The following is a 14,279-nucleotide window of genomic DNA, read 5'->3' as shown; positions in this document are numbered from 1 at the left end:
TTAATTATTTAAAAAATTGCGATTTGTTTTGAGGAAAATTTATTTTTTCTAAGTCGTCGTAAAGTGTAACAGAGTTCTAATTATATTTAAAATATGAGAAAGAGAATAGGTGACAATTTTCATTAATTAAATAAACTAGATAATTAACCGAAAAAATAAAAACTGGTTATTAAATTATAATAATTGATGAACCAAATAAAATGAGTATAATATGTAGTCTTTAATTTTAATATGTTTTGTATAAAAAATGAATATTCAAGACAAAATAATAAGCTCATAAAAAAGCTCATTAAATTGCAATGGTAAGTCTTTGAATCTTTAGAACATGAGGTTGTCAATTTATTAAAAGACCTCCATAGTTGAACTGAGAGAATAAACTGGATGATGCACGTGGTAGTGGTAATAGTGGGAATAGAGGTGGGGGTGGCCAGTGGAAACAGGAGCACGGTGAGAAATAGCGGGAGACTGAGAAAAAATAAAAGGAAATAAAAGTAAAGGAAAAGGAAAACGAAGTGATTAGCGAGACGCATCCCGTTAGAGTGTTAATACTGAATAGACTCTTACTCCCGGTAGTTCTAAATTTAGATTTTACTTCCAAGTCACTTTAGTTTTGTCGTTTAACCAGAGTTTACTGTATGAAAGGTACATAAAATCACCAAGGGTCTGTACACCTTATTCATTTTACTTATTTTGCATCTTTGTCTTTTCATCTTAAAACCCACCCACATGTTTTCGCTTGATGTCGTCGACATCATGCTCGTTGTCGTGAGCCACGAACACACTACTCATGAGAATTTACCCAACAACAGTCTGCTGCTGTTATACCAAGCGCATTGTCTCCTAGCCATGTTCTGGCAACTTCTTTTACGCCTGAAAAGTACTGTCTTTACTTTGTTTATAGTAATAACTCACATTCTTTTTTTATGAAAGCTGTGAGATAAATATTACGCTATAAGTATTCAAATTTCAGACATTCTTTTTTTATTTGTTATCTAAAATATGAAAATTTTTCTCCATTAATAGATGAAATTTTAATTTCAATATTCAAAGTTTTGTGAAAAAATTTAATATCATGAATTTCGTTATTTTTCAGTACGGAATGAGATCCAGTACCCGATTAAGAAACTAATACTCGATCACTCATGTATTTGTATATATATATATATTTACTAAATTTTACTAAATATAGATCCACAAATACATGAAGTGATCAAGTTCTAGTTCCCTTATCTTATATCTGGTTACTAATTCCAAAAGGACAAGGGTCAAAATATTTAACCGAGAAAGAGCTGAATTTGGCCGAAATTCCGCTAAAGCCGTAGAATATTGAAAGAAGTCGAAATTAGACCAAAAACACCGAAATTTTATTATTTTTAATAAACAGGCTGAAAATTGGCTGATTCATTGAGTCGGCTTATTTACGTTATTTTTTGGGTTTAATTATCGGCTACTCATCGGCCTAGAAAGTTTTTAGTCTTGTGTTCACCACTTAGGGCTTTCCTTGGCCACTTTGTGGCCGTGAAAAAATTTTATTATTATTTTCGCTTGGAATTTTTTTACCCGGGGACATATTTTTATTCGTCCTTTTGACTACACGGAAAATAATGAACTATATAAATTGAGAACAAGTAATATAATGATTAAGTGATCAGTAAATACTAGCATTCTAAATAGTGATTTTTTTATTTGCGATTAAAACGTGAATAATTACAGGACAAGTATGAAAATTTATTGTCTATGCAAGAAAAATTACTATTTGAACTTTATAAATCGTAACTGATACTTAGAAAATTGATGACACGTATTATAAAATTTATTATTTGGAATGTTAAAATTACCCATATTGACACCCGGGTTCCGGGTTATAATTTCAAACACTAATTTTTAAAGTTTATTTTTTTCTATGTACAGAGAGCTTTCTAAAGCCAAAAGGGCGTATAAGAATGTAAGTCTTTTTGAAATTAAGGTAAAAGACCCAGTACCCGATCAGGGAACTAGTACCTGATCACTCCATGTATTAGTATAGATATGTTTAGTAAAATTTAGTAAATATAGATTCACAAATATACGAGTGATCGGGTAGTAGTTCTCTGATCGGGTACTGGGTCTCTTACCTTATCAGAAATTTTGGGATTGCGGCTTTTAAGATTATTGGCAACGATCGTATGTAAAATAAAAAATTCAAAAAACTTATAAAAATTCAAAAAAATAAAATCCACTTTTAACTATTATTTTACAAATATTGAACTATCAGCTGTCTATTTATTATTGAAAGAACATTACAATTATCTTTTATTGTCAATGCATACATTTACATAGATTGCAGCACCATTAGCTAAATGTATTCGTTATAGTACCACCAAATATGTACAAACTTAATGAAGAATTACGTGGTCACTAATCGCTAACGGAGCTTTTTCTCATGTAAATTACAAATTCTTATTTAAATACTTAAATCAAGTCTTGAAAAATCACGGTGAAGAAAATTCATTAACGGAATGAAAAGTCGTTGAAAAAAGTTTTTAAATATTTTGAATACGTTATTGTTAAAGATTATAATTTATCACGAAATTTTTTTTCTTTAAAATAATTAAATCATTTTTTTGACGTTTTCAACTGCTGTCACTAATGTTTAGAGAAATATTGAAGAAGTTTTTTGGTATTATATTTGAGAACAACTGGAAGAGTCTCTATAGTTTTCGAACGAGAGGTTTTTTTTGTTTCATTGGGTCAATTTTTAAGAGAATATAAGAGAATACAAGAATATATGAATGGATATACTCAAAAGAATAGAAAAAAGTAATATATATATATATATATATATGAATAAAATAACTAACGTGTTGGCATACTGGAGTCGTTTATGTGGTCATACGTGACCAAGCAAGTTTTTCTCTCATTGCTTCTTAGTATTTTTTATTTTATTTTATTTATTTATATACTTTTTTTTCCATACTGTAGCATGCCATGAAATTCCATGAAGATGGTAGAGAGAGAGAAGGATAGGGAGTGAAGTAAACTATGGGATTCAGGACCAGCTATACATATACAATAGAATCAACGAGTACTCACTACTGCTTGTACTCTCCCCTGTTGGGTTACTGGTTACCACATTGCCATGTTCTCATGACCTCGTAGCTGACCATTTACGATTCACTTTACGGTTTATGCGATGACCGTCCACACACGACGATGGATCATCGATTATCCCACTAGTGCAATCATTTATAATCCCCTCGCAGAATTTGCGATTGCGCAGTAACCCTAGCAAACTACATAACACGATAGAATATTATATCTATAGATAGTTGTGGGATAGGAGCTTTAAACTTCGCTGGGAAACTTACAATATAATACCTCAATGGGAATTATTCATTGTGTTTAGTTAATGCTTCAAGCTTAAACTATGTTTCACTTTACAGAGCAAATATATCCGGCTCGAAGGACCAAGTCTCTTAAATTACTCTACTGATCGTTACTTATAGACACTTTACTGTATTGTATAGTCAATATTAGTAATTTTAATTCAATTTCAATTGATAAATACATTTTTTTGTAGAAAAATTACATACTATTTTTCATCAAACTTTAAATAAATGAAAAAAGCCATGGTTTAATGATACATTTTTTTGCAGATGATTGAGTAGTTCAGAAATTTTTTATTACTGTTCACTTTTTGTTGCTACAGACGGTATAAAATATTTTGCTTATTTAAAGTTTAAAGCCCTGTAGTTTCGCGATGATCAATTGCAGCGCTTTGAAATTCAAGACTGTTTTCTAGAGCATTAAAATTTTCTTCAGAAATATATCATGCGTTATTAGAAAGAACATTTTTACATGGCAACGTACTAAAAACCAACAGAAATTTGTATTCTGCTGATTAAATGGGCAATTGAAAAATAAAAAATTAGATGTACCTGAAAATCGGAAGTTTTGTCGCGCAATGAAAATTGAAAAAATTTATGTAATTTGACTGCTTGAGGGGTAGTTCGGGCTGGCCTGCAATTTTCGGCTGACATATTAGCTCCTATGCGAAACATTTCAAAAATATAGATTTCATAGATTTTTTATTTTTCATTTTCGTGCTGCGAAAAATATTCCGATCTTCGGGTACATAAAATTAGACAGAAAAAAAATGTCTTAGCGTAAAAAATTTTTACTTGCCCTAAGAAAATTTTCACTTATTTTCCTATGAGATCTTTTTTTTTCTATGTATCAAAATATGAATATTAAGAGTTCAAATTTTTATAAGAATTTTTTTTCAATATACTGCGTTTGTCAACGGACTTCAAAAAAATAATCAACCACCCTTATACTTAAGACAATATATAAATATAAGAATTTAAGTTTTAAATATATGTAAATATAAACTAGCAAAGTGAAATCTTTTATAATTAAAAAAATCATGAAGTTGATTTATTTATAAGAGATAGAAATCCAATTTAAACAATTTCTTTAATGAAAATCAAACAAAGATTCGCTTTGACTGGAAGAAATGTAGGTCAATTTGATAATTATCTCGTTGGTTAAATGTTAGAACAGTGGATTTTAGAGGACTATAGTTGAATTTAATACAGGTGCAGGAAAATTTCATCGAGCATTAAATAAAATGAGTAAAAGAAAATTAATAGAACAGATAAGACTGAAAATTTTCTTGTCTCGCGAACTTGTTCTCATTCTCATCACGTGTCTGGCAACTATCCAGCTAACATATTCCGGTGACCGAACGACGTTTCGTTTAAGTTATTCTCATTTCGAGAGACAGTGTCCCGTAAAATTGTGAACCTCAACTTATAGGTCACAAATTCATTAAATTGTTCGTAGCTCTACCTGTCTTGACATTCATTAAACAAGACCATACATTTAAGGAATTTACAACTACGATTATATAATAGAAATTTCAAATAATTTGTTATTATTTTTAAATTGTAACGATTAAGTTCGACGTTGTAGTCATGAAAGGAATGTTATTATTTTAATATATTTATTATCAACTTTCATATTTTTATGTTCTGATAATTTATAGAATAAATTAATATCTATCAATTAACAGTAAATTATAGTATTGAAACATAAATAATTTATTAAAATGCTATTATTTAAAAAAGAAAACTCATAATTTGTGAGGAAATAATTTTACTTTGTGATTTTTTTTTCCAAAGAAACTAGAACCTCAACAAAAATTTTTTTTGAAATTTTTAACTTATATTAAAAAATGTAAAAAAAAATTGGTTCCAAAAAAGTTCCTAAGAGTGAACTTCTAAAATTGAGACAATTTCAAACTTTGATATGAAAATTTTTGGAAATTTAAAATAATTACAAGTGTGCAAAATTTTAAATTAGTGTCTACTTTTCTTGCGGATTTCCATTTTTTTAACAAAAATGATATAAATTGAAAATTTTGCGATTCATAACTAATTCCAATCACTCATTTTTTGGTCTATTTTTTAACAAATCAAAAAGTGAAAAATACTGACTTTCAAAAAATTATAATAAAAGTCAAAAAAAATGTTCATAAATATTTTCAAACCGAGAGTCGAAAATTTTCAAAAAGCCTACTTAATACCCGTTTTTTTCAAAATTCTTAAAACCCAAAAAATTGACGTTAAATTATTTTTGCTCAAAAAATGCGCAGGAAAAACCTTCACTAGTTCAAAATTTTGCACTTTCTAATTTTTTCAAAACTCCATAAATGTTCAACTTAAAGTTCAGAATTATCTCAATTTTGGAACGTCTCTATCATGAACGTTTTTGGAACATTTTTTAAACTAATTTTTTTCACACGGGTATCTTTAAATAAAGGGCTGATATATTTTTCCAAAACATGCGAATATTCATCATTTAAAGTGAGCGACTAATGGTACTGATGGAGTTCAGAGTTTTTCACCTTAAATTTTTTTCGAAGGATAATTTATTAACTTGAATTATGTAATGACCGAAATTTTACCGTACGACATTGTAATAAAAATTATGATATGAATTATGTAATTAAAAACGAGGTTATAACTTCCGTATCTGATTTGCTTGAGTTCATCAATGGTTGCAAACCGGAAGTTGTATGACCTTCGAAAGCATTAAGGTATCACGATAATGCATCATCATAACTTCCTGTTAAAGTTAAATGTATATTGTTATTCATATATTTAAAATGAACCCCACATTATTAGCATTACATGTGTATTTTTATATTTAGATGTAAGTTATATTGAAGTTAATGTTTTTATTTTAAGTGAACAAATAAAAATGTAACAATAAAATACATTAACAGTAGCAATACAACGTCACTAAAAAGCTCGTCATATTAAATTATGTAAATAGCTGTACCCTTATTTGTAGAGACAACTACTCGACATACAATCTCATTGCCCACAAGGCACTTTAACAGGTAGAACAGGAATAAAGAAGTGGAGGAGGAAAAGAAGGAGGATATGAAAGTGGCGGATGTTAAGACTACTCGTAGGACTGTGAACGGGTGGTTGAGAAATAGTAAAATAGATATAAGATAGAAAACGAGAGGAAGAAGAGAAGTGTAAAAAGGTTAATTCTCGATGGGTAGTCCTGGCTCTCACGGCTACTTATCATGATAAATAAATTTTTTATTTGTCAGGATCGCAAACTTGGCTTTTAAATCGTTTTAAATATTTATACTATAATTCTAACCTTCGTCCTTTCGGTATCTTTTATTTATATGTTATCTTTTTTATTCTCTTTAGTGCAATTTAAATTTTTAGTTGCCTCCTGCTGAAATGAGAAATAGTCTACTACAAAATTACGTTACTAGGAAATCTAGGCACAATTAAATGACGTCACTTTTAAAACCGAAAGATTTTTTTGTTAAAAAATTTTAAGTTACGGTTCAAAAAAAATGGTCAAAGTCGGTTAGTCTGGGAAACGCGGCCACTTTTAAATTTTCAGTGAAGAATTTTTTTTTTCTGAGTTCGTTACCTGAATTAATTGAGAACTGAAAAACTGCTGAATCTGGGGTAAAATGGGTCACTATTAAAAAAATATTTAAAAAAAATAGTTCCCTGCATGAATTTTTGTATATTTGATAAGAGAATTAAAGCTTTTTTTTTTATAATGAAGTTGATGAATAAAAAAAATTTCAATAGTGGCCCATTTTACCCTCGTGATCTTTATCTAGTTTTAAAGAGAATAATTCAGATAACAAAAGCTTGACAGAAAAATTAATTTGGTTTTATTAAAAATTTAAAACTGAACGCAGAGTCCAAGCTGACTCACTTGCCCCATGCTTTTCTACAATTCTTTAAAAATATTTCGTTGTACTAAAATAAGAAGCAAAAGAAAAAATTTTATCAACTTCAAAGTTGTGTGAAATGATAAAAACTTTTGTATGCTTCATTGTAATAATGAATTATTATCCTTTTGTTTACAATTATTTGTTCTTGAATAATAAATCTCAACGGTATGCATATACTTTTTATTTAGTAGCTTTTGTATCACTAGAAAAATTTTCTTTATAAAACGGAAAATAAATAGCAGACAGAAAGCTTTTTCTTTTAAGTTTAATTGTGTTGTCTGATGTTTATCTTTTATTCAAACATTTTAATTCGATAACTTGTTTATCTCAGAACTTCCTTTGTTTTATAATTAAAATGAAAAAAAAAAAAAAAAAAATGTCGGAAAATGCAAAAGAACACAACTCAATCGCTCATAATAATTATGAATTTTTATTAAACATAAATTATTAATGTCACTTTTTATTTTGAGTTTTTTCTTCCAGTTTGAATTTTATTATTTCAAATTTTTTAAAAATATCCCGCCTTTTTGTCTTAGATGTCGCTCTTTTTTTTTCAAACCTATCCGTTTACGTTAGTGCTGCTGCCATTAGTTGGTGGTGAGAAAAAGAAAGAAAAAATACTAACAAAAATAAAAAATGGCAGCTAAATTTTATATGAATTACCGGTTTTTAATTTTTTTTATTAATTACAATTAAACAAAAAGGATTGTGATTGTAATTTTCAAAGAGTTTTTTCGGATAAAAAATACAAAGCTACTAAAAAAAAAAATTAGGCTTATTTGTTATATTTTTCAAAAGTTATCGTGGTTCTGAAAATTCCTACACTGTGAAAAATTTCCAACAAATTTTACTATAGGTGCATTGAAACCCCGGACCATAAGAAAACTGGCACAAAATTTACAAGTGTCCCATAGTAAACGGTATGCGCAGACAACACGATTGGGGCCTATGCGCATACGTTTACTATGGGACACTTGTAAATTTTTTATCAGTTTTCTTATGGTCCGGGGTTACAATGCACCCATAGTAAAATTTAATGGGAATTTTTCACAGTGTACAGAACAATTTACCACTGGTTTTTTGGATTAAATTAATTTATTTTAAATCAATGGAATAATGAATCGACTTAATATCGGGTCGAAATTGTCTTACTAAATTTTCTTTGTACTGGTATACAATTTAACCTATTTTAGTGTACCCTAAAGAATGCAAAGATGATTTAACATGAGTAAATTAGTCGAAAAAATAATTTCGGTCGTAAAGAATACAGCGCGTGTGCATCTGAAGTATGTAAAAATAAAATGAAAAGGTGAATATTATTTCAAATTATAAAGAGAGGGAACGAGAGAATATATAAATTGACACGAAGTGGTATAATGTTGATAAAAATAAACAAGTAAATTGTAACAAGAGTTTCATGGATAGTAATTCGAGATATCTAAAGACTAAAATTCGCTTTCAGACAGAATTCACGTCGTGCTTCACTTAATAGTTTATAGAGGATCTCTCTTGTAGTTATCGTTATCTAGTTATTTTCAGCTGGAAACAATAGAATTATTTATTTAGTTTTTTTTAATCGCTAAAAGCTATCATTTGCAAACGAAAAAATTTTACTTGCTATTTATTAATTTAAAAAAAAAAAAAAGATTTTGATTTAATGAAAAATTTAACTGATATTATGTTGATAAGTTGTATGAGAAATTACTAAGACGATGATGTTAAATATCTCCGCATTTCGAAGTGTACAGATGTAAAAGAAAAATAAAAAAATAAAATGAACCGAGATGAAATAGAAGGCAACGTGGGATTTATTAGCGCGCCAGAAAAGAATTTATGCAGATTCTTGCAGGTGGCAAAGTCTTTAAGTAAAATAAATAAAGAAGACTGAGTAGAAAGTTTTAAAAAATAAAAAAATAATAATAAATAAATACAGAGGAAATAAAAAAATTAAATTAATCTCTGCAGCTTCAAATATTCACTAAATGATATTTCTTGTTTAGTAAATTAGTTTTAATTATTTTAAATGTGATTCCAGTCATCTTTCGTGTAAGAAAAAACTTCTCGAAAGTTCATCATGTGAAATTTAAATTTTTGACAATTTGAAACTTAAAGTTGACAAATTTGTGGTAATTTTTCAGAATGGCGCCTGATAATATTTCCGTAAATTTCAGAATCATCATTTTTGATTTTTAATATTCGTGAAAATCTCAAACTAAAGAATAAAAAAATTTTTTTGTACCTCATGAAATAGAAAATTCAAAACAATTATAAATGAACACAAATAAGGAGGTGGACAATAATTAAAAACACTAAAATTGGTTATCGATCGCAATTATGTCCAATGTTGAATTCTATTGTTTTTTTTTTTTGTTGTGCAGTTTCTTGTGAAATAGTGTACATTATTATAATTTACACTGAGACATTGTTTTTATTTGAAATGCTGTAGTGTTATTGTAAAGCCATATGATGTTGGCCATCGACCGGAAATTAATAAACATGTATTCAAAATTACATTGGTTATAATACTTTAGCGTAATTTTTGAAATATGTTCATTTGATTTTCGTTAGGTGACCAAAATAGTCCGGTTTTGCTATGACACCATAGCATTTCAAACAAGAATAATTTTTCCGTGTGTAAAGGTACTATTTTTGGCTACTTTAGAGCTAGTTTTGGACCCTTGAAAAATTTTAATAATATAATTTCAAATAGATACAATGACATAAGTAATTTCAAAAATGTGTTCAAAGATACTTTTATCACACTATTACAATGCAGGTTTTTTTTTTATACTTTTTCATTAATTAAAATAAAATATTAAATGACCAAAAATGGAATAGTGCCCACAAATAGTAATTTTACTCTATTGAGTAAAATTATAGTTGAATTTGAAATATACTTGACTATAGTTCAACTCAAATGTACACTGTAAAAAATGCATGGTGTTCAATACCATGCGTATGGTCTCTAGACAAATACTAAAATAGTATGTGAAATATTCCAAGACAGTATTGTAACAAGTCCCAGAAGTATAGCGTTATTTACTATACTGTATAGTACTGGAGCTATTGTATTGGTCACACGTATGCATAGCAGGCACGGTGAAACAGCAGACCCTCAGACCCAAACGACAATGCCGAGGGCACAATGCTACTAGTTTTTCCCGCCATAATTTTTGGCATCTCAATCAATGTAGACTATTGTATTACCGCCAAAACTATATAGATGTCGTTAGACTAGGTTCTTCTGCCAAACGCATTGCAGAGACAGCGATGCAGTGTGGGCCTGACGGCCATACTGACATTGCGGCATCTGCGACAACTATCGCCAATGTTACTATTCCCGCAATAGTCGAATCATCCATGCATACAATTTTACAACGTATAAAAATCTTCGATGCCATATAGTATGGCGTTCGAGCCCATACTGGCATAGTGATATCCGCAAAATATTTCTTACGATGTATTATTTCTTCCAAACTTTTCATCGTTCATATAAAGTTCGATAATAGTTAATTTTGAATTTTAAAAATGTAATTGCATCAAGTTCAAATCCAATAATCCAATAAAATAATCTCTATTTTGAAAAGTTCAAAATTGTCATCTTGAAATTGTATATAGTCATGAATTTGAAAGTTTTCGATTGAATAATTTTTAAAGAAATTTTTTTTAACTCGTTCTTTTCGGTGTATTCATGAAAACGAATACTGCCATCATAAAAAATAAATATTCTGCACAATTTTCCGATTTAAATGATCAGATATATTAAGAAATTGATAAAGAATATCAATAATAATAAAAAATCACTTTATAACAGAAAATATAATGACGAATTCTAGTGGTAGTTAATTATTTACTAAAGTGGTATTCGAAACAAAGCTGATGTTTTCTGGTTTTCCGACGATTAAAATAAATTAGTGGTAACATTTCTCTCGTGTCCCAGGATCGTTACTGTTATTTACTATCGTATTCCCGCAATAGTATGCTCTTCCTCTCGAGTATAATATCGTCCTTGGATCTTTGTACACTTTAATACAATTTTTTATTTTGTTTTATTTATAAAATCTCTCTTTTTTCATTGCAGAAATAAGGCAGCACTCGCATAGACATTTACAAGCACACTGAGTGGAATCGCGAGACCCAAGTGTGTACTGAGAGAAAGAGAGATTACTCAGTTGGTATCGTCTTTTGCTTTCCTCTTCACCTCCTCACGACCCTCTCGCTACCCACCACCCCCGGTGCGTGTTCTGTTTCCAAGGACAAGAGAAACATTTCGATCGGTTGTAGGCGAGATTCTCGATGCTGATTTTCAGCGTTGCCGAACGCCAAGTCCAGACCAACAGTGCACTAAATCGCACTACGATATCTTCAAGGTATATCGGTATACAGTCAGTGAGTTAGCGGGGTGTGCCATCTTTTTATTTTCTTATCTCTTTGTTTACTTCTTGCTCCTCAACTTGATTTCTGCACGTTTACGTGCCATCAGGTGTGCTAGTGAACATACTCTCCACACTCGATAAATTTATCACAACATACCTTTTTTTTTTTAACAGCAATATAACATATCATTTTTCGTAATTAGTTTTTGATGATTTAATGAACGGTTATTTAATCATTGAATTTTGTACTAGTGGATGAGTTTTACGATATTCAAAGGTTTTTGCTTTCATGCTTATAAAATTACAGTTCTTTGTCGTCTGTTGCTTCCAATTCCAAAAAGACATATATATCCATATATAGATCAACTTTAAAAGCCGCAAAGGCATGAAAAATTTTTTTCAGGCCAATCGCATCAGAAAAACTCGAAATTAATATTTTGACAAATAAAATAATTAAAACCAAAAAGGCCTATAGTTGTCCATATGCCCTTTGGTTTCAGGCTAAATAATAATTGACGTCAAATAGGCATATAAATAACTTTTTATAATATTTTGTTGTTTTCAAAGTGATAAAAAAATTTTGAAAAAATCTGTCTTTCTGGTATTACTATGCCAAAATGCTACTAGACACGCGTTCAGCAAATAAACATTCAATTTGTAAAGATTTTCGAACTAACATTAGAAAGTCAACTGTCATACATTTGATGTAATCGATAGATTATAATTATTAAAAAATATTAATTTTTTTACAAAATATAACTTATTCTGATTTATCACCAATTATTAGGTTTATTGCTGACTTTAAAAATCATCTGTCAGTATAATAACAAGTGATGTACATATATTAAAGAAATTTTGTCTGTTAATTTACTAGAGTTCATTAACTGGATCTTGTTCATTCATTGGGTTTCGGCTGTTTATTTGCCGGTATGATTGTTCATTAACTAGGAAAATGGGCACTATTTCTTACTTTACCTATAATTATTGTACTAGTGCATTAAAAACTAAGCCTGTAATGAATGGAATCGATAATGTAGAGTTTAATCTACCAATAGACCATAATTTAGATATTTAACTTTAGAACTGAATATATATTAATGTAAATTTATATGTAAACCCAATGCATCGTTCATTTACTGGTTCAATCACTCTATTCTATTGAAATATATTAATGTGGAGCATTTATCAAATGTATTTAGTTGATAAATTATAACCAACGTACATTTCTGTTAGCATATAATTATTTAATTGATTTAACGATAAATATATATATATATTAATTTGATTTCATCCAATTTGAATAAAAGCTATGACCTTAATTCTTTCAACTCTTTATTTAATAAACAAAATATCTTAGTCTTTTTTGAAAATGAAAATATTTTTAATGCTCAGTATGAAAAACTGTGGATAAAATTTTCCCGACTTTTTTATTTTGTTTTTTAACCTCTTTGTTAAGCGACATTTGCATATTTTCATTAACTACTTGCTTCAGATTATTAAAAGTTAATTTAGCATTCGGTTGTATAAATAGAGTTAAACAATACGACAAAAAAAGTAAGAAAATGAACAGAAATAAAAAAAAAGTATAAATAAAAGAGCTGTAGTTATTTCAGTCCAGCGCGGTAACCGCAGCTAATTATCCGAGTATCGATCGAATCTTGAATAATAAAATGTAAAAAAATATAAAAGTAAATGCGTTGGGAAAAACCGGATACGGTAAACTCGGTAAACTGTGTGCAGATTATATGTGGCGGGATTACACGGTATATTTTTTAAATAAACCAATGAGGCACGTGTGCTCTTTCCCGCATTTATAAATTATTATTAATAATGAATATCTGAATACGGACACAATGCAGTGTCCAAATTGAAATTTAATAAAATATGCTATGTATTTTATAAATATATGAAGCTATATTATTTTTACTATTATGTTATTTAATTACTGCTCCCCAAGATATGTACGAATTATTTTCATTAGGATTGACTTATTTATTTTAATTAAATACATTTATATAAAATTTAAATGATGATAAATTTGAGTTTATATGTAAAATTAATATCGATGTATCATTTAAGTGATTGGATATTTATTACGATTAATTGGAGCGTTATATAGCTTTAACCAAAAATAAATATTAATATAGCTTTGATATTGGATTTAATATATTCAAATATTTGCACAACATTCTGCATTATATATTGATCAAATATTTAAAATCTAAATTAATTTTTGTAAAGTTATATATATATATATATATATATATATATATATATATATATATATATATATTTAGTATGTTTCGTTTAATTTTAATTCCACTTGAAAAAGTTGTTAACTTTTTAATATGAACCTGAAAAATTGAACTTTGATAGATTTGAACTTTTAAATATTGGACGTATATAACTTATTGATATAAACTATTGATATTTCTTATTAAAAGCTTGAACCTTTGAAATTATAGATTTCTCAAGTGAACTTTTATAATTATTATATTTTTATTCGTTTAGAAAATGATAATGGATCATTAAATTGCGAGTGACAGGAAATTTCACTCCATAATCAAATCAAAATTTCCGGTTAACTAAAAAATTTGAAAATAATTTTGTTAAAGTTTTTGTCACACATAAAAGTTCTTATT

General features: G+C 28.5%; 1 protein-coding gene across 7 annotated transcripts in view; it reads right to left on the bottom strand.

The window, feature by feature from the left end:
* LOC103571969 (SH3 and multiple ankyrin repeat domains protein 2) overlaps positions 1-14,279 on the bottom strand; it is a 193,395-nt gene that overhangs the window by 79,757 nt on the left and 99,359 nt on the right. Inside the window, exon 1 of one of the 7 annotated variants that reach the window (XM_053738921.1) lies at positions 3,073-3,090. The exons of the other annotated variants lie outside the window; for them this stretch is intronic. The gene's annotated coding sequence lies outside the window, so the exon portion shown is untranslated. Of the gene's footprint in view, positions 1-3,072; positions 3,091-14,279 lie in introns of those variants that run through there. 7 annotated transcript variants of the gene reach the window in all.

This window comes from Microplitis demolitor, chromosome 5 (genome assembly GCF_026212275.2).
Source record: "Microplitis demolitor isolate Queensland-Clemson2020A chromosome 5, iyMicDemo2.1a, whole genome shotgun sequence".
NCBI lineage: Eukaryota > Metazoa > Arthropoda > Insecta > Hymenoptera > Braconidae > Microplitis > Microplitis demolitor.
The sequence above is the reverse complement of the archived record's forward strand: the minus strand, read 5'-3'. Positions and strand labels throughout refer to the sequence as shown.